Source organism: Trichosurus vulpecula, chromosome 9 (genome assembly GCF_011100635.1).
Source record: "Trichosurus vulpecula isolate mTriVul1 chromosome 9, mTriVul1.pri, whole genome shotgun sequence".
Lineage (NCBI taxonomy): Eukaryota > Metazoa > Chordata > Mammalia > Diprotodontia > Phalangeridae > Trichosurus > Trichosurus vulpecula.
In genome coordinates this window covers 16,870,951-16,889,375 of record NC_050581.1, presented here as the reverse complement: position 1 = coordinate 16,889,375, position 18,425 = coordinate 16,870,951, and the positions used below count along the sequence as shown (strand labels likewise).

The window sequence follows — 18,425 nt, the reverse complement described above, 5'->3', positions numbered from 1 at the left end:
CTGATATGGAAATCTCCTCCCACTGTTGCAAATCAGTGTTTTTGTAATTTAGAATGTCTAGCAATCGAGATTCAAATGAATGTGTCATGGACAGGATTTGGATTTTCCAGGGTTTTCCTGGCAGAGATACTGGAGTGGTTACCATTTCCTTCTCCAGCTCACTTTACAGATGAGGAAACTGAGGCAAAAAGGGTTAAGTGACTTGCTAGTCACACAGCTAGTGAGTATCTGAGGCCACATTTGAATTCATGTCTTCCTGATTCCAGGGCTGGCACTCCATCCACCATGCCACCTAGCTGCCCCAATATGGAACAATATTATGTATCAGCAAGGAATTACGTTTGTAGACTAATAACTTTGATAGTAATTAGAGATGAGAAGGAAACTGACCAAGAAAGATGGGACACGTGAAGGATAAAGTGTGAAGGAAGCAAGCCAGAAAAAAATGTATACAGTGCCAAAAATATTATAGAAAACAACTTTGAAAGACTCAGGATTGTTATTCCCTAGGATTGATGCTGCCACCCACCTCCTGAACTGATAGACCCAAGATGCAGAATAAGATAGACCTTTTCAGACATGGCCAGCATAGAAATTTGTTTTGCATGACTGTGTATTTGTTACAAAGGTTTTATTTTCCTTTTTTTTTCCCTAATGGAGTGAGTAGGAGGAAAAGAGAGGATAAGGATAGAATAACAAAAAGCAAAAGAAAAAAGATGCTAAAACAACTTTAAAAAGATATATGGAAGAGAACGAGAAAAGGCCAGAAAGAAACACCAGCAAATAGGACAGCTTGAAAGTTATACGTTGAGCTTATCAATATATCAATAATTTTTAAAAGCCAATGTGAGCAAGAGGCTGTTCCTGTCTAGGGAGTGGCCTTCCTAAGCTATGATCTCTTCGTTGGAATAAAAGTCCTAAAGCAAATGTTGACCATTCACAGCTTTTAATGACTGTTATCACCTCTTTAGAACAACAGAAACGGGACTCCTTGCTCCATATGGTTTACATCACAAGCATGAACAAATGGAGATAAGTGGCCATGATTAACTCAGGACTGTGATGGAAGAATTTTTTTTTGGCGGGGGTGGGGGGCCAGTCCTGGACCTGCACTTTCATCCATTGGATCAATCAAATCATGATGAATTGATAATACATAGCTTAGATCTCATGGGAGACTTAAAATTATACAAAGAAAAATATGGAAAAGTAAATTACTTGGAGTCTTGCAAATCCTCCCATCTTCATGCTTATTGGTATTCCATCAACCTTCTTAGGAACAGAAAGCTGTTGGTCCTCCTGATCAGATATCTTTTATCTGAGGACTTCCCTGGTGAGGTGGCAGTCTTATTACCTGGTTAGATACCAGATGACTAATTTTTTGGCCACAGAAACTCTTAAAAGTGAGGAAGGTTGGGATCTCAGATGCCAGTCATTTGGGTAATATCCCCCCCCCTCCCCCCCCCGATGAAATAATGGATTCTTCAGGTGTGAAGGTGAGTTGTAAGGCTCCAGAGCAGGGAAGAGTAGTGTTCTATGAAGGGAATTAAAATGAGCATCATGGTTAGATGGCCACGGCATCCACAGATCACACTGTTTCTATGAGAACTCAACGTTATCTGCAGATATTACAGCTTACCATGAAGCTGCTATGATTAGCACAGTGTCTAGAATATATAGTAGATTCTTTTTTTTGTTTGTTTTTGGCTAGGCATTTGGGGTTAGGCGACTTGCCCAGGGTCACACAGCTAGTAAGTGTCAAATGTCTGAGGCTAGATTGGAATTCAGGTCCTTCTAATTCCAGGGCTGGTGTTCAATCCATTACACCACCTAAGTGCCCCTAGTAGATTCTGATAAATGCTTGGTCGACTTAATTTGACTGTAGCCTGCTTCTGAGAATATAAGATCTACCAAGTCTCCTTTTAGAAAGGCAGCATGGGATAGTGGGTGGAATGCTGGATGTGAGGTCAGGAAGTCCTAGGTCTGAATCCTGCTCATATGACCTTGGGTAAGTCCCTTTACTCAGTAAAGTAGAGATGACAATACCTGTAGGCCCCACTTCACCAGAGGGTTGTGAGGGTCAAATGAATGAACGTATGGAAAGTGCTTTGCAAACCTTAAATTGCCATGGAAAAGGTCGCTCTGTCTATCATTATTAATATTGACCTTTCTATCACAACTGTTCTAAAGCAATACACAGCTGTGGTGCCTCCTGTGGCCAGTCTGAGCTGTGGCGCTTTATGGATTATAGAAAGACTCTCCATTCTTGATGGGATTAAAGATTCTTTGGCTTTCTCACAAATCAACTTTAAAGGTTAGATCTGCAGGACTTCTCCCTGTTTCTCATGTCCCCTACTACCTATTTCTAGCCCTTCTATTCCTTCTTTGCCTACCAGGGATGGGGAACCTGTGGCCTTGAGGCCACATGTGGCCTTCTAGATCCTTAAGTGTGGCCTTTTGACTGAATCCAAATTTTACATCTGTGTTTTCTGAATCTGTCATTCTCTTTTTCAGAGCCTGTATTTTCTCTCCTAACGAGATTCCGACATTCCATATTACCTAGTCTTTTGTTTTGTCTTAATAGATTTCTTCTCAGCAAACTTATTTCCTCCCTAATTTTAATCCCAATTTCCATCTCTATTTCCTCCTTTAATCATCTTACATCCCTTTTGAACCATTCCAGAGTTTTTGTGCTGGTCCTGGTCTCCTAGAATTTGAAGACCTGCTTTCTCTTTCCTTTTCTTGGATTTCTCGTCACTCTCTGTCTTGGGATACTATTATCAGATTTTTTGTTCCGGCATAATATTGCTTTATTGTGTTATGACTTTTAGTTACCTAACCTCATTTTTATTCTCTTAGTCTCCTTTTTCTTCTCGTTGTTGTTTTTTAATTTGAGCCCTAGACTTATTCCCAAGCTTTTCTGTCAGCCTTCCTAACCATCTGCTCTTTCCCTAGTGATCAGATTGAGGATTAAAATCAATCAGACCGAAAATTCAGTCAGACTGGAAAATGCTGTCCACATCCAGAGAAAGAACTGTGGCATCTGATTGCAGATCAAAGCAGACTATTTTCACTTTTTTTTGTTTTTTTTTTCTTTCTTGTGGTTTTTCCCTTTTGTTCTGATTCCTCTTTCACCACATGACTAATGTGGAAATATGGTTAATATGATTGTACATGTATGGCCTATATCAGATTGCTTGCCAACTTGGGGAGGGGGAAGGGGAAAAAATTTGGAACTCAAAATCTTATAAAATTAAATGTTGAAAACCAAAAAAAAAAAAATTCAATCGGAGGATTGAAAGGCATCTGTTTGGTTCCTCCCCTAATCCCCAGCATGATGGATTTTCTCCTGTTCGAATGCCACAGCTAGGCAAATTTCAGAGCCCTCCTCACATTGAGGGGTCTGGTTGGCCTCCTGCCCTATGGAAATTCCATAGGAGAACAGGTACCAGTGGTATCTGCCCCTGACTCAGCAAAAGCTTGAAATTGTGGTCTGGGAGGATGGGGCAGGACTTTACATTGTGTCTAGGTGTGTCCTGATCTTGTCTTTCTGCTGTTTTAATTACTGTCTATCTAGTGTATCTCTCTTGTGTGTTTTAGGATTTGTAATAAGATCTGACCTACTCTGCCCCTGCTCTCTGCCCCTGGTCTTCCTCATGTGACCTTAGGCAAATCAGATTCCCTCTTTAAAAATGAAAGGAAAAAAATAAAAAAGAAGAAAAGAAATAAAATTAGGGGTTTGGACTAAGGTCCAGTTCTAACAATTGTGCCTCCAGTTCTAACTCTATGACCCTAGTAGTGCTATCTATTTAAAACTCAATGCCTTTCTTTCTAGATACCTCATTTTCTTCAGGAGCCTCTGGTAAAAAGGCTATGTTAAATCCTTCTTATGAATTAAAATAAGGGGGCCAGAAAGTATACAAATTTTGTTACAAAATATTCCAGCCACACTTTGTTAATCATTTCCTTCCAATTAAATTTATTTTTATTAAGATCCTTTCTTCTTTTTTAAACAGTGTAAGGACTGAAGGGGCAGCTAGGTGGCTCAGTGGATACAGAGTGCTAGGCTAGGAGTCAGGAAGACTTGAGTTCAAATCCAGCCTCAGACCCTTACTAGCTGTGTGACCCTGGGCAAGTCACTTAAACCTGTTTGCCGTAAAAATGAGCTGGAGAAGGAAATGGCAAACCACACCAGTATCTTGGCCAAGAAAATCCCAGATTGGGTCACAAAAAGTTGAACTGGACTGAAATGACTCAGCAACAACATAAAGACAGACACAAATCCTTCTTGCATTCCTTTGCCTGTCCCCACAGGACAGGGTTCAGTGATAGGCAAAGGTGTCATATCTCATTGGAAGAGAAAAAAAAGTCTGTTATTGATAGGTTCTTTTTAAATTGTCTTCTTAGCTATGGTTTTCCATTTAATCAATGTCGGTTTATGTAAAATAAAATGCCATTAGATTGGTTTCCTGGATGTCACTCAGGTCACTTCTGCACCAGTGTATCAGGCACCTAGGTGCTGTTAGCCCCAAAGTAGCATGGCATGATCTTCAGCCTCAGAGAGTTGTGGTTGTTCAGTCGTTTCGGTTGTGCCTGGCTCTTCATGACCCCCATCTGGGGTTTTCTTGGCAAAGATACTGGAGTGGTTTGCCATTTTTTTAAGTCTTGCTTATAAAGCAAAACTTTACACACACACGCACGCACGCACACACACACACAGAGCAAATTGAAAATATCATACCACGTACTGTGAACATGATTAAATAGCCAAAGAATGAATGATGCAGGCCAGTCCTGGGTCTATTTGGATCTGGCTGGAGGAGATAAGCAAAGACTAAATGTTAGACACGCAGATATTTGGCAAACACTTGTTGGTAACTTGAGTGAATGAAAAGAATGGATTTCAACCCTCTCTTTCATTGGATGAAGGAAAAGGATGAAAAGATGAAGGAAAGGATGAGAGATGAAGGAAAAGGCTTTCAGACTTTTCTTGTGGTAGAAGATGAAACGCTTGGCTAATATCCAGCCTGACAAAGAAAACACGGACTTTGGTCCTACAGTCATTATACAACCTGGAATCTTGTACTAAAAACATTAAATAGGTTCTATGAAGTGTACCCAAAATGTTGGGCAAAGTTGGGGGCAGCATATCCAAAGAAATGGTAGGTTGGGAAGAAATTGCTCTCCATTCTACCATGCTGGGCATGATGATCAATCGCTCTGAGCCTAGGTACTTGGGTGCCTGGGGTAAAGGCTTATGCAAAGGAGCAGCAGCTTACTTCTCCAAAAGGAGAAGTGCCTTTGAGAAGCCAGTTTGAATGGTGAGCCTTTCTGGTAGAGATCACCAAGAATACTCTTGAGTTGCTTTCCAATGTGGCGCTTGAGAGCAGCCTATAGTACTTAAATGGATGGGTGGTTGACTTTTCTTGTGTGGCCTATAGGTGTATGCAACATCCCTGTTTTTCCTCTCCCCATTCTACAGCAGGAGAACGCGGTGTTTGTCATGACCAACCATCATTGCTACCTTGAACCAGAGACAAGGCACCTGTGCCGAGGTAGGTAAGCATTCTTATTGAACAGGCCAGCGGGCCACTGATGCCAATCCTCTTCCTTATTCTTCATTCTTCTGAGCACTGTGGGGGCTAGGATGTGGGCACTGGGTGTGGTTTCAAAAATAAACCCACATGGGGCCTAATTTTGGCTCATTTTTGTCTTTTCCAGTATCCAGATCCTGAAACTGTGTGTACATCAGATGATAACTGTATTCCTGGCTCCACTGATGTCCATGGCAATGGTATGCCCTTCCCTCCTATGGTACACTTGATAGAATCTATTTGATGTTCTTAATATGTGATTCCTGGCTAGAGAATGCCAGCAGTCTCAAAGTTCATGTTTTCTTTGTTGGCTCCAATAAGAATGAAGGGTTTGATTGGAACAGCAGACACTAACACTTGGAAAATTGAGCCCCTCTCAATTTGACCTTCTGTAATGGGGAGAGTGGCCTTGAGTTTTTTTCTCAGAGAATGGGTGAGCCCATGCTGAAATAAGACCCATGTGGGTTTTGGTTTGTTTGTTTTTGCAAGGCAATCAGGATGAAGTGGCTTACCCTGGGTCACACAGCTAGTAAGCATCAAGTGTCTCAGGCCAGATTTGAACTCAAGTCCTCCAGACTCCAAGGCTGCTGCTTTATCCAATGCACCATAGCCACCCCCATATGGGTCTTACTTCAGTGTAGGGGTCATCCCTTCTCTGATAGAAAAAACTCAAGGGAATAGAACTTTTCAGGATTCCCTAGACCAGCACTTAATAACCTAGATCTCTGGCCCTCTGCAATTTTTTCATACCCCAGGAAGTATCTATTTGCACTGAGAAATAAGTAACTCTCTTGTGAGACCTTATGCCATTATGCAGCTGGATTTGTATGCCAATGCCCAAATCTTTACAGGTTAAAGTTGCTTGGTTTGTAAACAAGAGAAGATTAGACTCCATTAAGGTGCCCATGGATCAAATAGTGGAGAATGGGGGGAAGCTGGGGTGTTTACACTGGGGTAAGGCTCTTGTCTCCTTGTACCTCCTTACCCTGCTGCAGGAGTGGCAACTGGAAAATGTGTTGACTTTAATGATCACGTGAAGACATGTGAGGTGATGGCTTGGTGTCCGGTGGAGGACGACACTTACGTGCCCCGGTGAGTCATGACAAATTGGCCCAGACCTAGGGCTAGGGAAGTGCCAGAGATCATAAACCCTGACTTGTAAGGGAGGCGTTTAGTCTCATTCAACAAATATTTACTGTGCTGGTATGTCACAAAAGTTTCCTAAAGGTGGCCAAGGCAGCAGTTCGGGATAGGGAACAAAAAATGTCTATTCGAGAGATCCTAGAGTGTTTTGAGTGGGGAGAAGCCTGGGATCTTCTGATCCGGTCTGCTTATTTTACAGATGAAGAGAAGAACAAAACAAAACAAAAAAACAGATCAGGAGGGAAGAGTTGTGGCTAGACAAAAAAAAAGAAATAGGTAAATGGCTGGAGTTTTTAGTGAACAGTAAGCCCAATAAGAGTCAAACAGTTACACATTGGCTTTAAAAAAGAAAGCTGATGAGCTCTTTGTCACCGTTCAGTTGTGTCTGACTCTTCTTGAGCTCTTTTGGAGTTTTCTTTGCAAAGATACTGGAGTGGTTTGCCATTTCTTTCTCCAGCTCATTTACTGGTGAGGAAACCGAGGCAAACAGGGTCAAGTGACTTGCCCAGGGTCACACAACTAATAAGTGTCTGAAGCTGGATTTGAATCAGGTCTTCCTGACTCCAGGCCTGGCACGCTATCCACTGTACCACGTAGCTGCCCATCGTGAGCTCTTGGGGCATTTAATAAAAGTACTATGTTCAGAACAAGAGAGGTGATAGGCTTGCTGCCCTCTGTTGAGCCTATAACCTACTAAAACTCCCAGATCTTTTTTGAGAACAATCGCTGTCCAAATGTGTCTCCCTCATGTACTTTGATTTTTTTTTTTGTACCCAGGCATAAGTCTTTACATTTATCCCTACTGAATTTTATCATAGGAGATTCAATTCTTTGTTGTTTGTTTGTTTGTTTGGAATTTCATTGTTTTATTTTTATTTTTTAAGATATATATTTTAAAACTTATTTTTAGTTTTCAACGTTCACTTCTATATGATTTTGAGTTCTACATTTTCTCCCCCTCGCTCCCCTCCCCTCTCCCCAATCTGATATAGGCTCTACATGTACATTCATATTAAGCATATTTCCACGTTAGTCATATTGTAAAGAAGAATTAGAACCAAAGGAAAAACCATAAGAAAGAAGAAACCAAAACAAAAAAGAGTGAATAGCATGCTTTGATCCGCATTCAGACTCCAAAGTTCTTTCTCTGGATGTAGATGGCATTTTCCATCATGAGTCTTTTGGAATTGTCTTAGATCCTTGCATTGCTGAGAAGAGTTAAGTCTATCAAAGTTGGTCCTCACACAATGTGGCTGTAACTGTGTACAGTGTTCTCCTAGTTCTGCTCACTTCACTGCATCAGTTCATATACATCTTTCCAGGTTTTTCTGAGGTCTGCCTGCTTACCATTTCATATGGAACAATAGCATTCCATCACATTTATATACCCACAGCTTGTTTAGCCATTCCCCAATTGATGGGCATCCCCTCAATTTCCAATTCTTGGCCACCACAAAAAGAGCTGCTATAAATATTTTTGTACGTGTGGGTCCTTTTCTCTTTTTATGATCTCTTTGGGATACAGACCTAGAAGCAGTATTGCTGGGTGAAAGGGCATGCACAGTTTTATAGCCCTTTGGGCCTAGTTCCAAATTGCATGAGATTCAACTCTTAACGCTTCAAGATCCTTTTGGACCCTGACTCTTATCATCCACAGTGTTAGCCCTGTCACCCCTCTTATTGTCACCTGCATAAATGATGATCAAGCCATTTCTGCCTTTATCCAGATCGCGGATAAAAGTGTTAGGTAGCACAGGGACAAAGACAGATCTCTGGGGCACTGCCCTGGAGACTTCCTAGATTCATATTGAACGTTAACAATTATTGTTTGACTCCAACTTCCAACCAGCTCCAGATCCAGCTGATGATCTTGTCATATGATCCCAGTATCTCCAATTGGAAGAGTATGAAGTAGGTACTTTTGCCAAAAGTTTTGCTAAAATCAAGATAAGCCCTATACACAGCTTTCTTACCAGCGAGTCTAGTAATCCTTTCGGGGGAAAAAGGAAATGAGATTAGTCTGACACATCCTGTCCACTACTTTCCCTTCTCCATATTTGATAAGCTCTTTAATGATCGATTGTAGAATTGTCTCAGGAATAAAAGTCAAATTCACTGATCTCTAGTTGACGCAAACTCTGCTTTTTCCCCTTTTTAAAAAATTGGGACATTTGCCCCTCCCCCTTGCCATGACCACTCAGTCGTCTCCGAAATCCCACAGGCCAGCTCTCCAGGATTCATGGATCCGGCTCATCCAGCCTCAGCCCCTTGAATTAATGGTGGGAGGTCTGGGCGCTCTCACTCTTTCATCACCAATCTGGGGGATTAACTTCCTCTTACTCAGCCTTGCCCTGTTGTTTCCTGTGTAGAGGTCTTTCTTTCTGGCAGAGAAAGCAGAAGCAAAGTAGACATTGAACTGCTCTCTCTGTCATCATCCCACCCAGGCCAAACAAAGGCCTTTGATCCTCCTTTTCCTCCCAGTGAAGTCTTTTAAAAACCCCTCTTGTTGTCCTCAGCTTCCCTCCCTGACCTCAGCTCATTCAGAGTTTTAGCATTCCTGACACTGGGTTTTTTTTTTAACTCTTTTTTTCATTTCTTTTGATTTTTCCCAATTACATGTAAAAGCAACTCTAACGTTACTTTTTCAAATTTTGAGTTCCAAATTCTCTCCCTCCCTCTCCTCCCCGCTCATTGAGAAGGTAAGCAATTTGACATAGGCCACACGTGTGTAGTCTGACACTGTCTTTACACTGTCATCCACTGACCAGACCTTAACGTCCATCTCCAGTCATCCTGATTTATATCAGGCCACTGCACCCAGATACCTCAAGAGGAGAAAGTGAGGCTGGTGACTTTGCACAGCCCTCCCTCACCTCAATCCAATTCACTTGCAAGTCATGGCATCACCTTCCTGACGTCATGGTCCTCTTTGAGAACGAAGGACAAACAAAAATCTTCCATATGTAGCTTTCAAAAGTTAGTTGGTGAGTCCCCAGTGTATCTACATCATTCTCTCAAGACAACTCATTTTTTCTCTTCCCTGAAATTGTTTTCCTTTGGGTCTTCTGAATTGCATTTTTGTGCATTCCCCATCCCTCCAGAACTGATTTCCTCTATGGCATTTTGAGATCCTACACATCTTTCCTCTGAACCTTTTTGAAATCTACGTCCCCAGATTTGAAGGGAGACCCTGCCCAGATTTCTATCACAGACTTTAAGAGGACCTGATCATCTGCCACCAAAGTTCCTATTATTTCCACCCCAGCAACTAGTTTCTTCCCATTAGTATCAGATCAGTCAACATTTATTAAGTGTTTACCATGTGCCAGGCATTGTGCTAAGTGTTAGGGGCACAAAGAAAAGCAAAAACAGTCCTTATACCCTAAGGAGCTCCCATTCTCATGGGAAGACGGAAGGTAAGTTACTAGATACATACAGGATCTGTCCAGTGTTATTGAAAGATACTCTCAGAGGGATGGAATGAGAAGTAGGGAGGATGGGAAAGGTTTCCTACAGAAGGTGGGTCTTAAAAGGAAGCCAGGGAACCCAGAAGGCAGAGGTGAGGAGGGAGAGGATTCCAGCCATTGGGGACAGATAAGGAGGCCAATGTAGCTGTGTCAGAGAGTGTGTAGAGGAATAGAGCAGGAAACCAGAAGGGGCTTTAAATGCCAAGCAGAGGATTCTATGTTTTAACCCTATGTTTAATAGGGAGCCACCAGAGTTTACTGAGGGGAGGCAGGAGTTATGGGATCCGAGCTGCACTTTAGGAATCACTTTAGCAGCTGAGTAGAAGATGGGCTGGAGTGAGAGGAGACTTTGGGCAGGGAGTTCCTCTGCCTTTTTTTGAAGGATAAAATTATCCTTAAGGCAAATCAAGAAGTTGTCACTGTTCTGCTTTTAGCCAAGGGAGAGCTCTGATTAATTGAAGCAAATTTCTGGTTGATTAAAGCCCTATGTCACTACTACATAGTCTTTCTATGCCAGGCTTGGGATCTATTTCCCAAACTTTTCATTTTTCCTTTTATCCACATGATCTGGAGTGTATTCCAGTGACAAGATGGCTTCACCTTCTCCTTCCGTTGGCCTTTACTTAAATAATCTCTGAGATAATCCTTCTCTCTGATTTCTGGACTTGCTCTACAAATAGACCTTCTTAAAACTCACTGCTACTCACCTCAACTCCCTTTTTTCTCTCCTGTTTCTTTTGAATAAAGCATGCATGGTCGTATATAGTCCCATCATGGGTTTCATCATCATAATAACTATAAGGTCAGATTTGCCCCTTGGGTTAGGACCGATAGTGCCTAGACTTTGACCTTTGTACCTAGATGTTTGAGGAGGCTTTGGATTTTACTATTAAGGGCTCCTTTCCCTCCCATCTTTCTAGTCTTCTTATGCCCAGCCCCTGCAACATAACCTTCGATCCAGTGACACCTGCCTCCTGGCTGTTGCTCTCACGTGACCCTCCGTCTCCAGACTCCAGGCTTTTTCCCTGGCTGTCCCCCATGCCTGGAATGCAGTCCCCTCATCTCTACTTCCAAGCTTCCCTGGATTCCTTCGAGTCTCAGATAACACCACACACACCACACACACACACCACACACACACACCCTCTACAGGAAGCTTTCCCCAAACCTCCTCAACGCCACCATGCCTTCCCTCTCCTGTTTATCCTGTCTCTAGCTAGTTTGTACAGAGTTGTTACTAGACTGAGGGCAGGCACTGTCTTTGCCTTTCTTTGTATCCCTAGTAGTTAACACAGTGCCTGGTATACAGTAGGCACTTAAATCTCATGACAGCAATTTGAGCTACTCTTCTTTTTCCTTCTCTGTAACTCATCTGTGGTGTCTAATCCTGAGGATACACGAAGAATTCTTCTCCCTCCCCCATCTGATTCAATTTGCAGATCCATTCTTGGATGCTTTTGGAAGATGCACTCTCTTTTGAGCTAGGAATCCTCGCCCCTGTGTTTTGAACAGTGGTCCAGGAATTCAGGTGCCATTCCTAGACACCACCTTCTTAGCTGTTGTTTACTTCCCAGATCATTTTTTCTCTTCTACACCCCTTTGCCTCCAAGGGGCAACAGTGAGGAAAAACACCACCCGTGCCCAGGAGATCTTCACTTTCTTGCCCAAGACTTCCTAATCTTTTGTGATGCTTTCCAGCTTCCTTCTGGCAATGTCATTAGTATCCATGGGAATCACCAGAAATGAGTGGTTGTGTTCCATGGGTGGCATCCAATTGGGTAAGTCTTTGGAGGCTCTCCTCATGCCTTGTTATGTGCCCAAGAAGACAACAGACCACTGTGGTTCTTAATCAGATCAGCAAAGGGAGCAGAGATCAGAAGCTCCAGCCGTTCTCTCCTTCGTCTGACTCATCCTGAACGGCGGCTCTCTCACCCGCCAGCTTCCTCCCTCCTTCCTTCCAGAGCCCCAAGTCTGTCTTTAACTTCTGATTTCCTCCTGTCCTTTCCCTTCCCTTTCTCCTCTGGGCTACATTCTTACTCGTCCACATCCTGACAAGGGTGGGAAGGGGCGATGTCTCCTCTCTTCCACCTCAGATCTCATTTTCCCCATTGAAGACTTCCGTCTGTTTCCCATGAGATGCTTTCTCTCTAACAGCCTGGAATGTGAAGAGCCAATCTGCTCTGTGAGTTCTTTCCCCTTCTCCTCTAGGAGAGAGATCAGCCTTCAGTTAGAGAACAGTCACTGGTGTGTGGCAGAAGTGTCGTAATCTGGAGGCGCACGTCTGGAAGCAAGGCACTGCATGGTTTTCCTGTTTTGTAATGGCAAAGGGCAGCTCCGTCCCCCATCCCCCAGACTCCCAGCTTAGGAATCATCCTGGATTCCTTATTAATGGTCTCCTGTCTCCCTGTGTCCAAGCTGTTGCCAAGGCCTGTCGATCCCCTTTGCAGCATCCCTCAAATACACCCCCTCTCTCCTCTGACCCTGCCACCCCCTGGTGCAGACCCCTCATTACTTAGCACCTGGAATGTTACATGTAGATTGAGGTCTACCTGCCTTAAGTCTCTCCCACTCCAGTCCATTCTCCACAAGTTTTCTGAAAGTGAAGGTCTGACAATATCCTCCTCCCCGCCAGTAAACTCCAGTGGCTCCTCTTGTCTCCAGGATCAAATATAAGATTCTGTGTTTGGCTTTGAATGTCCTTCATGACCCACCTTTCCAGTCTTCTTACACCTTACTCCCTAACATATACTCTTTGATCCAATGACACCAGCCTCCTGGCTCTTTTACAAAAAAAGACCTCCATCTCTCAGCCCTGGGCTTTTTCTCTGGCTGCCCCCTATGCCTGGAATGCTCTCCACACCCTGCTCTGACTGCTGACCTCCCTGGCTTCCTTTAATTCCCTACTAAAATCCCACTTTCTGTGTGAAGGCTTCCACAACCGAACCCCCGCCCCTTAATTCCAGTGCTCTTTCCCTTTGAATTATTTCTTATCTAGCCTGTATGTGGCTTGTTTTGTATGTTTGTGTGTTTGTGTGTTGTCTCCCCCATTAGACTATAAGCTTACTGAGGACTGGGACTGTCTTTTTCCTTTTTTTGTATCTCCTACCCTTAGCATGATGCCTGGCACATAGTAGGTGCTTAATAAATGTTTATTGATTGAATGGCTGAGATTTTCAGTATTTTTGCTTTGGCTTATTTTTATCTCCGTGTGAATGTTCATGCCTCTTGTCACTTCTTAGTAACTGATAACCCCATTCAGCTCCTTTTCTTAGTCTCTCCAGTTCTACAGCCAAACACACCTGCCCTTCAGCCCTGTACCAATCTCCTATTTCATCAATTTGCCCTACGTACCAACCCATTCCATCCTTTGCTTTACCCTTTCGCTGTTCCATTGACCTGTTCTTACTTTATCTTTTCTGTTTTCCTTTTTAAATCTGCCTAGTCAGGTTCTACTCCATAATCCTCTAATATCCTTCTTAATTATACTTTAATTGGACTCACTATCTCTCCACCCTCCCCACCAAAATCCCTCCTCTTCCCAGCCTCCCTCTAACGGTTGAGGGCATCACCGGCCTTCCAGTCCCTCAGACTCATACTCGTCTCCTTAGGTGCACTCAACCCACACATCAGATCCATTATCCTATCCTGTCATTTCTGCCTTAACAACATCTCTTCTAAATGTCCCAGTCTCTCTACTCACAAGGCCACCAAGTCAACAAGCATTAGATGTGCACCTACTGTGTGCCAATTACTGTGCTAAGCACTGGGGCAAGAACTCCATCTCATCTGATTTTGTGTCTCTCAAAGCTCCTACGCCACATACAGGTGCTAAATAAGTGGTTGGCATTACTTCATATTGCTTAGATTGAGGCCGTGTGTCAGGCAGAGCCCGTAGACTCGACTCCCCTTACAGAAATGCATCAAAGAAAATAAGCCTAATTGGACATCGAGAGGATAGCCCATCAATGACTGAACACATTGTGATATATATTTGTGAAGGAATACTATTGTGCTGGGAGAAATGATAAAGGGGATGGTTTCAGAAAAGCCTGGGAAGATTTACATGAGCTGATGCAAAGTGAAGTGAGCAGAACCAGGAAGACATTACACGTAGGAGCAGCAATGTTGTAACAACAATCAACTGCAAAAGACTTAGCTAGTCTGACCAATACAGCGGTCCAAGACAGTTCCAAAGGACTCGTGATGAAAAATACTTCTCCATCTCCAGAGAGAGAACTGATGAACTCTGAGTGCAGATGGAAGTATATTGTTTTTCACCTTCTTTGTTTTTCTTGTTTTTCCCCCCTACAACACGGCCAAAACAATGTTTTGCATGATTTCATATGTATAATGTATAATATGATTTCATATGTATATGTATAATATGCCTTCTCAATAGGTGAGGGAGGAGGTAAAGTAAGGAGAGGGAGAGAATTTTGAATGAAAAAAAAATTTTAAAATTAAGAAAAAAGGAAGAAACAGGATAGCTTCAGCCTTGGTGAACAGAAAGCAACCAGAAGTGATGGGGCACTCCTTGGTGGGGCAACGGACAGTGCCAGAGGAGGCATGCCTATAGTGTGCCCGTCAGGGAAGGGTATCAGTGTGGCAGAGTTCACTTTGGTTTAACTTGTAAAACCAGCTCTGTGACTGTAGCCACTAAGCTGTCCGGGGATGTATGCATACCATCAAGCCCCAAGGGCCAACTGTAAGTATGACAATGCATGGCCCCACTGGCCCACCTCATCAGCCAGTGCTCGGGCTTGTCTGTTCCCTCTCCCCTCAGAAGCTGCTATAATGGACCATGCCCTGCCTTCGAGCTCATAAGCTTGTTTTTAGTCATTCCCATCATGTCCGACTCTCCACGACCCCATTTGGGGTTTTCTTGGCAGAGATACTGGAGTGGTTCGCCATTTCTTCTCCAGCTCATTATACAGATGAGGAAACTGAGGCACACAGGGTTAAGTGACTAGCCCAGGGTCACACAGCTAGTGTCTGAGGCCAGTTTTGAGCCCATGAAGATGGGTCTTATAATTCCAAGCCCAGTGCTCTATGCACAATGGCACCACCTGGCTGCCCCATGCTCATAAGCGAGGAAACCTCTAAATTTGATTGAAAACCCCTCTTCTTCCCAGCTTTTAGCATCCTACTTTGTGCAGTTGGAGGCAATGGGTCTTTTCCTATTTGAGAGAAGGAAAGGAGAGACTAATACATCTTGAAGCTGTGATGGATCCTGTTTACATTGTGTGTGTGTGTGTGTGTGTGTGTGTGTGTGTGATTTCAGACCTGCCTTTCTGAAAGCTGCAGAGAACTTCACCATGTTGATTAAGAACCACATCTGGTATCGCAAGTTTAATTTCACCAAGTAAGTATTGGGGCCTTCACTAAAATCATCTTCTAGTGCCTGAGATCCCGGGCTCTGAAGCCTGTGCCAGCCATGTACATCCTCCCAAACTGGAAAGGTCTGTAGACTGTGCCCATTGTTAGCTAGGGTGGGCCTCTAAATTCAGAGGAGGCTCCTCACCAGGGGTGATGGCGGGTAAGGGAGGCAAAGCATCTCCTAGAACTACCTCCTAAGACAGGTGGGTTGCCATTGACACTGATGGAGAGAGATGAAGTCATGAATCCCTGAAGGACATCATTAGGAAGAGGTGTAGCTCAACTAGTGTCTTGGAGGAATGCTGTTCATTAACTCTTTCTCCCTCCCCCTTCCTTACCTTGAATCTCCTTTTGCTCCTTCCCTGTTACAGGAGAAATATCCTTCCCAAGACTAACGCCAGCTACCTCAGGTCATGCATCTACGACGCCGAGACAGACCCGTTCTGCCCCATATTCCGTCTTGGCCAAATTGTGGAAAGTGCAGGACACAGCTTCCAGCAGATGGCCGTGGAGGTGAGCGCAGCTCTTCCCTGGAAGTGCACTTCTAGCATGACTCCATGGGGAAGACCTTCCTGGGAATGATAGCCACCCGCTAGCTAGCCAAGTGGATAGAGCTCTTCAGTTGCTACTGCCTTTTAAGAAAGTCTTGATTTTTTTAAGTGATCAGGTGGCCTCAATATATTAGCCCTCTTTGGAGCTTTGCTCTGGCGTCCACTTTCCCACTGACCCCTAACATTGTCTGCTTTGGAGCATGCAGGGAGGCATCATGGGCATTCAGATCAACTGGGCTGTAACCTGGACCTGTCCGCCTCCCACTGCTTGCCAAAGTATTCATTTCTCCGCCTTGACGGCCAGGACTCTGACTCCAAAGTCTCCCCTGGCTATAACTTCAGGTAGGAGGATACATTAGGATACATTACTTATTACTTGGATGCTAGGGGGGTAGGGGAGAGGACAAACATTACTGATGAGCTGGGATTAAGAAATACTATCCATTTCTAGTGCCTGTGCCCTTGGAGAACCTGGCCAGACACAGCATTGGGCAGGGCCAACCTCCTGCAACCAAAAGCTGTTGTAGCTAAATCCAGGCTGGATTTGGTGCATGTATTGGGAGGGTTTGTGGAGGAAGTAGCCGGCTGAGAGTTAGTGAGAAGGCAAGAGGTTCAAATGTCAGCTGTGCCTGTGGGAGCCTTGTTTCTGCCGCAGTAAAATGCAGGAACTGGAGTAGATGGAGTGAAAGTTCCTCTCCTTTCTGTGTCTTGGACTCCTTGGGCAGACAGTTTGGGGAAGCCTGTGGGCCCTTGCTCAGAATCATGATTCTAAATGCATAAATAAAATCTATAGAATTATTGAGAAAAGCAAATAAGAAATGCAGTTATCAATATTTTCTAAAAACAAATCACTGGACCCCAGGTTAAGAACTCATGGCTAGATGGTCTCAGGGGTTGACAGCACACAGGTGTTAATTCTAGGGGGGCCTCACTGGTGACCTCACTAATGCTAGCGTTTTGGGTAAGACAATAACAGAGCTAGGCATTTTTGTTTTCCCCTCCCTTTCTGAAACAGCGCAACATGGGGCCATGTAAGTTTTTGTCAGTTTGGTTTTTCTGCGCAGTTCCCCAGCCAGATCTTTTTGCATGCCAACACATCAGAGGCCCCACTAGAAAATGTCTCCTGGCCGTCTCAGCAGCATTCTGTGCTGTGTGGTCTCCCCTTGTGGTGAGTCATCAGCTTAGACACCAGAACCCCCAGCATCCAATGGAAAAAAATTCTCTTTGACCATAATGGCCCCACAACCCACTCTGTCTTTTGAATGCAGAGGTGATACCATGTCCATAGAGCAAGAATGGCCCTGCATGTGTCCCAGCACGGGGGCTGGCTTTGTGGTCAACTGTCCACACTTGCTCCCGATTTTCAGAATCGCTGGGCAGTTGCCCACTGGCCCAGTCTGTGGCCATGTAGGAGATGCTTCCTGAGTGCAAGGCACCAAGCTGAGCACTGGAGCATTGAAGGCAGCCACAGGCCGTCACTGCACACGAGCTAAGAGGAGGCAGGTTGGACACGTCACAGTCAGGTCAGCTGCTTCTGGCAGATCCCCAAGCTTTCCAGGAATGGCTTTGCCCCCTAAAACCAAGGCCTTGAGGTAATGTTGGCTTCTTGAAGAGCGCATAGTGTGGCAGCTTTCTGCTGCTCACTAAAGATTCCAACTAATTACCTAGTGGCTACTTTTAAAAGTGTTTTAATTTTATTAAGTGGTCAGGTGGTCTTATAGAAATAATATTCAATGGGAAATGAATCACAAAGCCAGAGTTGAAACAGAGCCATGCACACAATAGGTACTTAAAAAATTGAATTAGTTTGAATTGATACAGGCTGTGATGAGAACAGAGAAAGGAACTTTCTGATGAGTATTGACCCTCCTCATCCTTGTGAGGAAGCGTTTGTCGTGGTCTGTTAGGCAGATTTAGAAAGAAAATGGGCAGCGAGGTGGCACCATAGTGCAGAGAGCGCTGGGCCTAGTGTCAGGAAGACTCAACTTCCTGAGTTCAAATCGGGCCTCAGACGTTGTACTAGCTACTGTGTGACCTTGGGTGTTAGGGGCGCTCTGGACCCAGGCCCCCCGAGAGGGTAGTGAGACGCCAGGGAGTCTGGACCTGCTGACATGGCAATGCCTGTGTGGCTTTCGCCACCTCAGCACCGGGGCGGCTCTTACTGGAGGAGCTCCACCCTCGGGGAGGAACTGGGAAGGAGCCAACCCGGAACACCCCGATAGGATATATAAGGCGCGCCCCAGAGAGGGTGGGGGGGGGAAAGCTTCTATCAAGCCATGCAATAAAGCTGTTTG

The 18,425-nt window shown here is 44.2% G+C and overlaps 1 pseudogene; it reads left to right on the top strand.

Moving 5' to 3' along the window:
- LOC118831174 overlaps positions 1 to 17,197 on the top strand; it is a 25,790-nt pseudogene extending 8,593 nt beyond the window's left edge.
- Positions 17,198 to 18,425: the final 1,228 nt, after the last annotated feature.